General features: G+C 46.0%; 1 pseudogene; it reads right to left on the bottom strand.

Annotated features, from left to right (window-relative positions):
* Positions 1 to 722: 722 nt before the first annotated feature.
* LOC144771903 (dehydrogenase/reductase SDR family member 4 pseudogene) lies at positions 723 to 1,670 on the bottom strand (annotated as a pseudogene).
* Positions 1,671 to 11,476: the final 9,806 nt, after the last annotated feature.

Genomic DNA, 11,476 nt, shown 5'->3' with positions numbered 1-11,476 from the left:
GAGTGTTTGATTGGTTCAGATGCTCCGTCCATCACCACCCCCTTTTGTACCACTATGTTCACCATAAGTTGGCAGACGTGAGTCCCTTGCTCACTTTGCCACTGGATTCAAGCAAGCCAGGCTGAAGACGGCTGAAATGCCAGAAACCGGTCCTCGGAAGCTGGTTTCCGGTCCAGGGAAGGCATGTCTTGGCAGTTCGGGCTGGACTGTTCCCATGAGGCACAGGGTCAGACTGATTTGCATATGGCCATGTCTAAACTGGGGTGGCAGAGTGGACTAAAGAATGGTGATGGATTAAACCCAGATCTGTTGACTGGGTGTGAGTGTTTGATTGGTTCAGATGCTCCGTCCATCACCACCCCCTTTTGTACCACTATGTTCGCCATAAGTTGGCAGGGTATGCTCAGACGTGAGTCCCTTGCTCACTTTGTCACTGGATTCAAGCAAGCCGGGCTGAAGACGGCTGAAATGCCAGAAACCGGTATGCCAGAAGGCATGGCTTGGCAGTTCGGGCTGGACTGTTCCCATGAGGCACAGGGTCAGACTGATTTACATATGGCCATGTCTGAACTGGGGTGGCAGAGTGGGCTAAAGAACGTTGATGGATTAAACCCAGATCTGTTGACTGGGTGTGAGTGTTTGATTGGTTCAGATGCTCCATCCATCACCAGCCCCTTTTATACACTCTAGGGCATCTCTAGTGATACCAAGGTGCTTCCTGCTGTCTTCTCATTAGATTGATCTTCTGCTTGCAATCCATGGCCTCCTCCAGGAACAGAATGGAAAGTTGCTGTGGCTTGTCAGTACCATTTTTACTCTTCAGTTTGCTACAGCCGGTACTGGGCTCCACCAGCCACCACAATAGTCTCCCCAGTGATGTAGGCAGAATCAGGTGAACAGAGGAATGAGACGGTGCCAGCGCCGTCCTCAGGCTCACTGAGCCTCTGGACACCGAGTTTGGAAATCAGGTAGTTCATCGTAGACTCATCTTTCCAGAGCGCTGAGCTGAATTTAGTCTTGATGAGCCCAGGTGCCAAACTGTTTATTCGGATGTTCATAGGTGCCAACGATGGGGCCAGTGCCTTGGTCAATCCGAACAGCGCAGTCTTACTTACACTGTAAGGACCAAGACTCTCGAAAGGAACATATCCTGCTATAGAAGACACAATGACAATGGCTCTACCCCCTCATTTTTGCATGTAGGGGGCCACAAGTTTCACCAAGAGGATAGTGGCCTTTACATTTATATCCAGAATCTTTTCCCACTGTTCATCAGTTGAATCCAATATGTTTCCAGCAAAGGGATTAACGGCAGCATTGGACACCAACAAATCTATTCCTCCAAAATGCTCCACAGCCGTTTCCACCAGCCTCTGTCTGTCCTCCTCCTTCCCAACATGGCACACGACACCCATAACACTCAGGTTCTCGGCCTATAGCTCCTCCACTGTCCGGTCCACATTTGCTTTCTTACGGCTGCTCACTACTACGTGTGCTCCATCTTGAGCCAGTCGCCGAGCGTTGGCCAGTCCAATTCCATTGGTGGAGGCGGTCACCAGGGCCACCTTCCTTGCAAGAACCCCCTCAGAGACTACAGTGCTGCCCATTCTCGGGGCTCCGTGCTGTATGAGGCGCATGTACCGGGATGCAGGGCGCAGTGTGCGCTGCATGCTGCCCAGGCATTGGACTGTGGACTCTGCCCCACTGAAGACCTTGGACTTTTGGCTTGGGAGAGATGGTAGGTGAATAAATTCAGGCTACTGTCCGTTGTTGACCTTTTAATACGATAGATCTGCCTACAATTTAGATACTTCCGGGTTCATGACGGCCACTCCTATGCGAAAAGTCCACTTTTCTGGTGAAGTCGGAATTTTGGTTACAATTTTATAATGCCACTTGTAGAAAGTTGTCATTGTCCTGCCTTAGTCATTTAGTGCTTGCAACCTATCTCTGGGTCACATGAATGGGTGTAGTTGGCAGCTGGTCTTTATATATTCTTCGTAGACATCCACACACAATAGAGAGCTTAGGTGTACCTGGCTGGGCCATCACTGTCAGTATGGGAGGATGGACTTAGGTACAGCCCACAATTACACCTAAATAGGCCTTGTCCTACCTTCAGACAAACAATTGCATTCCGCCTGTAGTTAGTCAGACCCAGGGCAGGGGAGGCAAAAACCTGAAAACTTCACAGGGCATCCTCGAAAGGTATCTCCTACTTTAAAGAAGACACCAGGTACAACTCTTCACTATACTCCTAGACATTTGGACACTACCGAAGAAGGACTGCTCTGCTACTCTGGTGCCCTGCTGTCTGCTGCCCATCTTGATGAGAAGGAAGATTGGACCTGCAATATTCATCCCAGGCTCAATTGACTCAAAGGGTCAGCCAGATGACCTCCTGTCTGTTCAGAGCTTCAGGGTCATAACAAGAGACAGAGGTTCCCTGCAACTTCCCAGCTGACCTGCTGCCTGCATCTGCACCTGGACCTGCCTGAGCCCTGCTGGACTCAGCTGGAGTGAGTTCCTTACACCCAACTGGAGGCCCTCAGGTCCTGGACCCTTAGTGTGGCCTCAGTAGGGCTTCCCTAATGCGTTTGGGCTTTTCCTGAATGGGTTAGTTCACACCAAGACATTTCTGCCTGCATCAGGCGCCAACGCAAAGTTCTGCAAAACCACCTCTTTGCGCTACAACATTGACTGGCGTAGTGACCGCCAGTGGGAAGCTCCAGCTTTAGTCGTATGCGATGCTGACAGGATCTTAAACTAGAGCAACTAGAGCGTTCATCTTCAAGTAATGAAGATGAAATCAAACCCACAGCAGAAGGTGTTTTTCTTAGACCTGGTGATAGCAAGGACCTTTTGATTTTACTAAAATTATATGTATGATTTACTTACAGGATTTTTGAGCCAGCCCTCTTCATTGTTTAGTCTGTTACTGTGTCATTCTCATTTTTCTTCCACCTACTACAGCATACATAATGGTGCACTGGTTCAGCTAACGCATTAGTTAACTAACTTTACTGTGAGTGAAGTCATTCTGCAATTCACAAGGAGCACATCCACAAAGCCGTTCAATTCAGTGCCACACTTTAACGTATTCTTTTTGTGTCCCAAAAATATTTTTTGCCTTATAGTGAGGAGCTGTCATGGCTCAAGGCAGAGGCAAGCAGGAGTATTTTTGCATTTGAGGTGTCAAGTTCATACATGTAGCTTGGAATTTTGGAGTTAATGCATGAAATGCAGACATCACCAGTCGAAAACAGGGTACAGTGAGTCTGTTTCTGACTTGTTCACGCTTTAACTCAGAGAAATTCTGAGTTACCAGAATGGACTTTAGACACCTCAGACACCAAAAACACACATCTGACTTTTTGCCAACCATCACAGCTCTTTATGAAACGGTCACTTCTCTGTTTTAGGGTCAATTCAGATCAGGAAGATCACCATTTTAGACTCTGCCAATTTTGCTTCATTGAATCCCCCACATTGCTGATTTTTGTTGTTGTTGTAGTTTGAATGGATAGTCCCATCATGCACTTACATACAATGGCGGCTGTTGGAGCTTGAAATGGTGAGGCATAAGACCAGTTAATGAATTTTAGTGAGGTTGGGATTAACTTAGAAGCAATGTATAAAGTATTTATGCAGCACTTCAAACAGTAAATAAGTGAAAACGCAAGAAAATTCCCACATCAATTTGGAAAAATTGAGTAACCTTTAATAAATAATTTGACAACAAAACAACAGAAATCCAATCAGTAGAACCAGAGTTATGAATGTTTAAAGATTTAGGTGAAAATAGCACCAAAAAGCCTAAAATGTCACTTGCAGCTACCTGGTCGTGTAAGACCAGGAGGAAGTCACAAGTTCAGGCCGACTGCATTGCACGCAGGGTGGATACAGGGACCAGGTTAGTCCCGCTGAAAGAGTTACCTTTTCAGTCCAGCCACAAGAGTTCCTTTGCAGTGGAAGGGGCCACCAGGAGCAGGGAGAGTGTCACAGGTGTCTGTTGAAGTAGCTTGAGGATCCGGCCAGGCATTGGGGAAGGTCGTTGCTCTAGTTTAAGATCCTGTCAGCATCGCATACGACTAAAGCTGGAGCTTCCCATTGGGGGTCACTACGCCAGTCAATGTTGTAGCGCAAAGAGGTGGTTTTGCAGAACTTTGCGTTGGCGCCTGATGCAGGCAGAAATGTCTTGGTGCGAACTAACCCATTCAGTAAGAGCATCTGGGTGAAACTACCATAAAAGACTTCCAACCACCCTGCTTCTGCTCCTGGATTCTGCCATCTGTGAGTCTTCCCTGCCAAGTGGTGCCACCCTAGTTCTGGACCCTTGGAAGTGGACCAAAGGTGCTTGCTTCAGTGGAACCGATGCATCCTCTGTCGAAACTATGCATCGCCACTCCTGCATCGATCAAAACTGGGGCATCGCCGCTACTGAGTGTATCAACACTGATGCATCTCCGTTGCTGCATGGATCGGACTTGATGCATTGCCTTCGGAATTGCCACTGCATGACACTCTTCCCAGCAGAAGGTCCTCACATCCTCGCAATGGCAGCCTTGATGAGGATGGAGAAACTCCGCATCACAGCTTCCCCACTCACCAGAGCTGACACATCTCCTCGACAGCACAACACATCCGTGATATCGATCTTCACATCGCAAGCCCGTTGACAGGACCTTCAACGTCGATGCATCAGGATCTTCCACCGCAGTCTGACCACACCGTGGAACTGGTGCATCGCCTCTGCCGCTGGATGTATCTTTCACTCGAACCCACACAATGCTCCACAACCTGAGATTAAGGTACTTTTGTTCAGCTGGCCTAACTGGGTCCCTGTTTCCATCCAATGCTCCATTGCGGTCAGTCTGAACTTTTGACTTTGCCCCGGTCTGGCACTTAAAAATCAATATCTCAAGTTCTACTTATTGAATTTTTGTTGTTTTGTCTTGTTTAATTTATTAAATTAAGCTCTATTTTTCGCACCTGGTGTGGAGTCTATTTGTGTGGTGTTTTCACTGTCTTACTGTTTGAAGGGCCACACAAATACTTTACACATTGCCTCTTAGTTAAGCCTGACTTCTGTGTGCCAAGCTACCAAAGGGTGAGCACAGGTTAATTTAGGGTTTGTCTGCTTCTTACCCTGACTAGGACTGTGGTTGCTACTTGACCAAGGCTCCTACCCCAGTCAATCAAAAACCTAATTTCTTAACACAAAGCAAATACAATCTATGTAGAGAGAGGGGCAAAAGGTCATACTCTCTGAGCCATTGGTTGTGGTAAGCATAATTAAAATGTTCAGCCCACATTCTTGCCATCGGTTGATTTTAACTGTCATTCAATGATGTAGGCAGTTTAGCTTCTGCATATCCTGTATTTGAGATCCATTATTTTCGTTGGTGCTGCAGGTTAAAAAGGGTCTGTATCTATAGAGCAGCTATGTGTTGGCTGATAGTACTGTATTTATCTGGTGCAAAACCAAGATGGCTGTCAGAAACGTGGCTGCAGTGGATGCAGGTGTAGGAATGATCAGCCACCCGCACAGCAGGCTTTAAAGACAGGCGAATATCCTGCCTTTTCCTTCACAAGGGAGCATCACTGCTCCTTTGAAAGGGAAACATCAGAACATCGAAAGAAATGGCAACAAGTCTATCTCCTCTCAATGAAATGCTTAACTAGAATGACTAAATTGAAGCTAAACATGCATGAGCAATATGATTTATGTTTAAAATGGTGTGAAGTAGAGTCATTCATCTTGTGCTTCCTTTGGTCTTTTGCTTAGTTAAACCTACGCCTCATTATATTAAATTTCTTTCTTCTTTTTGTATACATGCATAGTTCATATTCATCATCAATTCAACACAAATGAATAGTTTTCTGTATTATTAGACGGAATCGCCAATTGCTATTTCTATTGATTGTTTTATTGTAATGACAGCAACCTTAGTAGTGAATGTACAGCTTTTTGTTCACAGCTCTCTGTTGCTCAGCCAACATGTGTTTCACCCGCTATCGTTGGCTGGCCTCAGGCTTCCTCAAGGCTTTAATTGGTTATTACAATCTAGCAGGTGTTGGACATATATGACTGTCCTGTTGATTCAATTGTCAATTATAATGCAGGTATCTCTCTATTTTAGTATTTTTACATGGTTTTCACCACTTATTACTTAGGGAAGTAAGTTCCTAAATCTTGGTTCCCCTGATTAAACCGATTCATTTGTCTTAGCACGTGTTCACGAAGTCTGAAGGTCAAGAGATTGATGGTCAAAATATTCTCTGCGATCAGTTTAAACTGTGTTCCGACCTGGCAAAAAAAACCTTTTGTCAGGTCCAAACCTTCCATTTTTATACATATAAGTCACACCCAAGGTAGGCCCTAGACAACCCAGAGGGCAGGGTGCAATGTATATAAAAGACTGGCCATGCACTTTCAAGTTCCACATCTCCTGATAGTGACAACCTCACAAATTAGTTTTTCAGTACAACTTCATGGTAATTAGCAAAAACTTTGAAAAATGCACTAAAGTGCATTTTTCGAAGTTTCATGTTGCGCACACACATGACCTAACATATGTGCACAGATCAATTTCAGGGGTGCAACAGGGTGTCCTTTGGACACCCCTGCACCCTTGAAATCGCAATCTCAATTTGCGATTCGCTAATTTCAATTCGCTAATTGAGATTGTCTTCCCATTCATTCCTATGGGCCTCTAGGCCCATAGGAATGAATGGGGAGGTATTCCTTAATTGCGAGTCGCAATTTGCGAGTCGCAATTCAGAAATTCTAAGAAATTGCTATTTTTTTAGTGATTTCTTGATGCATTCCATTTTGCTATTCCTTAATAGCGAATCGGTATTTTTCGCTATTAAAGAACCACAAAATGGGTTGTTGATGCATCTGGGAGATGATTCGGTAACCTGCTACTAAATCGCAATTTGGGTTTGATATATCAACCAGAAAATGCCTTTTCTGCAAATCGGGCCATTTGCTAAAGCAAAATGGCTTCATACATCATGGTTCCTAACCTATTGATACGTAGGTTGGCTCACTAAATACCAATGCGTTCGGCAGAAGTCGGTTTGCAAATTGCACCCACGCTTCCAAATTCATTTTAGTAGATTTCTAAGAAGAATTCGCAAATTGTTATTTGATACCATTCACAAGTTCTTAATAAGAGTTTGAGTACATCAGACCCTATGTTCCTTGTAAACTGTGTGCATGTACAGCCTTTATTCTGCCAGGGCCCGGAGTCTCTGCAAAATCTCTTATGCTTTTCCCGCACCAAAATAACATTTCACCAGCACTCGCTGCTCGTAAGAAAACAACCAAAAACATAATCAACAGGAAAGCTTGTCTTGTCTTTCTTTTTGATGTAACTCTCCTGCAAACTTGTTGCAGCAGGGCCAGTGACTGAGAACAAGAGCAGCATGATGAAGTGAACAGGGCGCGAGGCAGAGGTGCTTTGTGTCAAGGATGCTGGATGAATATATATTAAAGCCTTCCACTTTCTGCAAATTGGCACTGACTGCAATAAATCGTATACTCCTGCAGCAGGGAAGCATGAATGGTGCTCGATAAAATCTTTAAGAAAACAGAGGCCCTGAGAGGAGATATCTACAAGAGGGAGAATGTAAAATAACAAGAGCTAAGGGCTCAGAGTTTGCAGTACTACTTACAGACACAACCCCATTAAAAAATAAATCCCTACGTGCCAATCTGTCTGTGGAAAAAATTTCCCCATTTTGGTTGAAATCTGTTTAATTTTCGAAATCAAAAAACATAGCATGAGTCCATACATACACAGCGTTGAGCCCACAACCCCGTTCAGGGCCGGCCGCGTTGCTTTCAAGTGTTTTACAATGTGAAGAAGAGAAGTTGTAAACTAATCATAACAAAGCATGTCGCCTACAATCCTTGTTGGGCCGCCCGCGTGAGCTAAGACCTATATCAATAGTAGCATCCAGTGGGATAGTTCAGGACTCATTTAGAACCAATAACATTTAGAACGTGGGCTAGAGGCTCATAGAAAGTGGATAGTGGTAAATGGACAGAGAAAGGCTCGAAAAGAAGAGAAAAGAAGATAAAGGAGAGTCAGAGAGCTACGTGGGTGAGCGGGTGAACTGACAGGGAGTGGCTTGTGGTGGTATCCGGCATGGGTAACAGTAGGGGCCTTACTGATCATTAAAGGAGCAGGCGGGCATGGCCAGTCGAGTTACGCAAGAAGCCTATCTGGGTCTGGTGGGCATATGGCATCCTCAAAGAGTCGCAGCGCTCTAAGCTTAAGGGGCAAATGTTGCAAATGTTCTATTTTACAGAGATATTGAACTAAGGGGCGCCATATAGTGTTAAAGCGGGTGGCTCGTGATTGCAATTGTGCTGTGAAGAGTTCCATAGTTATTATATGCCACAAGCGCACGAACCAAGCAGCAATCGGGGTGCCTCTGTCTTCTTTCAATAAAGCGCTATGAGTTGCTTAGCCCCCCCCCAGCATGTGGAGGGCTATAGTCCAGTCCCTGCCGGTGAGCGCTTTCAAAGTGTCAGGTTTCATGCCCAGAAGGGTTGTGGCCACAGATTCAGGCAGGGGGAAGCCCAACACCTCCTTAATATGACTAAGGACCTCCTTCCAGAGCAGGGTCAGGAGGGCAAGCCCACCAGATGCATTCGAACACCTCCAACACAAGGGGGACGTGGCAGGAAACATTTTGTGAAGCCGGGCGGGTGTGTAGTACCACTGTGTCATAATTCTGTAAGCATTTTCCCTCTGCAGAATGCTACGATAGACCCTAGGGATGTCTCGCCATAGTCGGCTCCACTGTGTGGGCATAATGTCCATGTTGGATGTCAGTTGCCATTGGCTCTGATATGGGTGCGTAGCCAGCAACGGTGGGTGTTGTAGAATCTGGTATGTCAGGGATATAAGGCCTTACGAGTCATCAAAGGAGCGGACCAGCAGCTCGAAAGGGGTGTATGGCCGAGTAGCAGCCTGCTGTATCTCTGGGGAGGATACCCAGTGTCGCAACTGTGCATACTGGAGACCCGCTTCTAGTGGGAGACAGAATTCTTCTCTGCACTGAGCGAACGTTTTTATGGTTCCCTCCTCAAACAAGTCCCCAATCACTCTGCAGCCCCCCTGTATCCATTTGCCAAATGCTGGCGCATGGAGGGCCGGAGGGAATAGTGGGTTGCCCGCTATGGGAGTGTGAGGGGAAGGGAAGGTCAGCAGCCCCTTACGTGTTGCTACCCTGTCCCATATGTCCAGGACTGTTTTAGTAGGCACTGCAATATAAGTACTACGGGAGAGCGCCGCACAGTGGAGCCACGTAAGATCCCAGATAGTTTGCCCCGTGGCCATCCTATCCATGTGGAACCATATCTTTTCGGTTTCAGTGGTTGTCCATTCCGAGACAATACGGAGGTGTGAGACCCAGTAGTATTCCAAAAGGTTAGGGCATGCTAGTCCCCCCCTATCTCTTTGCAACATGAGGATCTTGTAGGAAAACCGCGGCCGGCGTCCGCCCCATATAAAGTTAGTGATATCCTTTTGGACGCCCTGTATCTGTTGCTGTGGTATAGGGGTGGGGAGACATTGGAATAGGTATAGTATTTTAGGGAGTATTGACATTTTGACGGCATTAAGCCTACCGAGCCAAGAGATAGTGAGGGCTTTCCACCGCCGCAGATCTTCCAGGACAGTTTTCTTGTATTCTCGCCATTTTACTTGAGACCATGTGTCCAGGGAAGGGGTCAGTTGGAGTCCTAAATATCTAATATGGTCTGTAGTCCATTGATAGGGAGCAAGTGTTTGCAAGATAGGTATCTCCTCCTCCGGAATCATGAGGTTTTATGCCCAAGATTTGTTATGGTTAATTTTGAGGCCTGATGGCTTTCAAAGTTCTGTAATAGAGCGTGGAGCGCCGGGAGAGAAGTATGCAGTCGCGTCAACGTGAGGATAAGGTAGGAGAGGGGTTGGCCTAACGGCTAAGGCGCTCGACCTCGGACCTGGGGATCTGGGTTCGAGTCTCGGTAACGACGCCAAAAACCTCCTGTGATTCTGGGCAAATCACTTAATCTCCCCGTGCCTAAAATGAAAGTGTGTCCTCATGTAACGTAACTGGTGCTATGTAAAGCGCTCTGATAACTGATTCGGTTCGGTTCTAGTTCGCGCTATATAAAATAAAAAACAAAAAAAAAAAACCTAATGTGCGAATAGTGCAACTTTATTCTGCCGACCTCCAAGAGCGAGGCGGTGGATGTCTGCGTTCTGTCTTATCCGCTCCGCCAAGGGCTCTATTACCAGGGCAAATAGCAGAGGCGACAGAGGGCAGCCCTGCCGTGTACCCTATGTATGAAGAAAGGCTCCGTGAGCTGCCCGTTAACTCGGACTCTTGCCTGTGGGGAGAGATGAAACAGCGTCCAGGGCACACAAGGTCTTTAACCCCTCCCCTGCTGGTGACGGAAACGCTCCGTCATCAGACTGAGGTACTGGGTTTTTCAGAACCGGTACCAAACCGGTAACCCAGCGGTGCCAGGGTACACCCAGAGACCTCGGGTTCTTTCCTGATTCAGACCACAGAAACTCAGAGTCTTCTAGGTGAAGTCAAGGATCGATTTTATTGGCTGCAACCAAGAAACAAGCGTCCTAGAAGTACAACACACGGGATGTATATTCTCAGGAGACTGCTCGAATTCACAAAACCAGGCTTCTCTTTTTATACAAAATATTCAGCTTCAGGCAAACATTCTTGAATTTACAGTATACTATTAACATTTTTCGTTACAAGGGAAAAAGCAGAGTCATGATGACATGTCCATATTTCACTTCGTCTAGCCCAAAATAAATTACCCGGCAAGGTCCGGTATTTCCATCAGATATCAGTGGACCCCTAATAGAAACGGGCACCTCCCCATCATAAAGCAAGTGAAGGGAAAGATGTGGGCAAGATTCGGCAGGGTGTGTGTGCGATAAGAAGGTTTTATGGCTTGTTGAGCCTTGATGTTATCTTGTTCGGCCACTGGGAGAGGAACTGACCTAACAGGTTTGGCCTGGGGCAATGGTTCCAACTTGCACAGGTCATAGGAAAGTCGATTAAGGTGTACGTGTCCTTTTGGAATCGAATCTAGCTGGATTAAGGCCTATGTAAAGGGCAACTCACAAAATGGCTGCCATATATAAAATGGAAGCCAAGGGTTCAGAACGAAAATTACGATTTCGAGGTGAAATCGTCACTCGAATATGCTGAAAATGCTTGTACATGGTGTACTCGTCATTCTCGGTCTTTTGATACTAAATTCGTCATGTTACGATGAAGTTTTATTCTCGAGTCCGGAATTATTATACGAGTCCAGAATTTCCAGAACCACAAACCCTCCTTTTGCCCTTACATAGGCAATTAATCTATCCTCATGCTAATCTGAGTCCAGATCTATATTCCTAAAGTCATTGAGATGTTGCTGTAACATCATTCTAGT

The sequence above is a fragment of the Lissotriton helveticus genome, chromosome 8 (genome assembly GCF_964261635.1).
Source record: "Lissotriton helveticus chromosome 8, aLisHel1.1, whole genome shotgun sequence".
In the NCBI taxonomy this organism is placed as follows: domain Eukaryota; kingdom Metazoa; phylum Chordata; class Amphibia; order Caudata; family Salamandridae; genus Lissotriton; species Lissotriton helveticus.
This window is presented reverse-complemented; position numbering and strand designations above follow the sequence as displayed.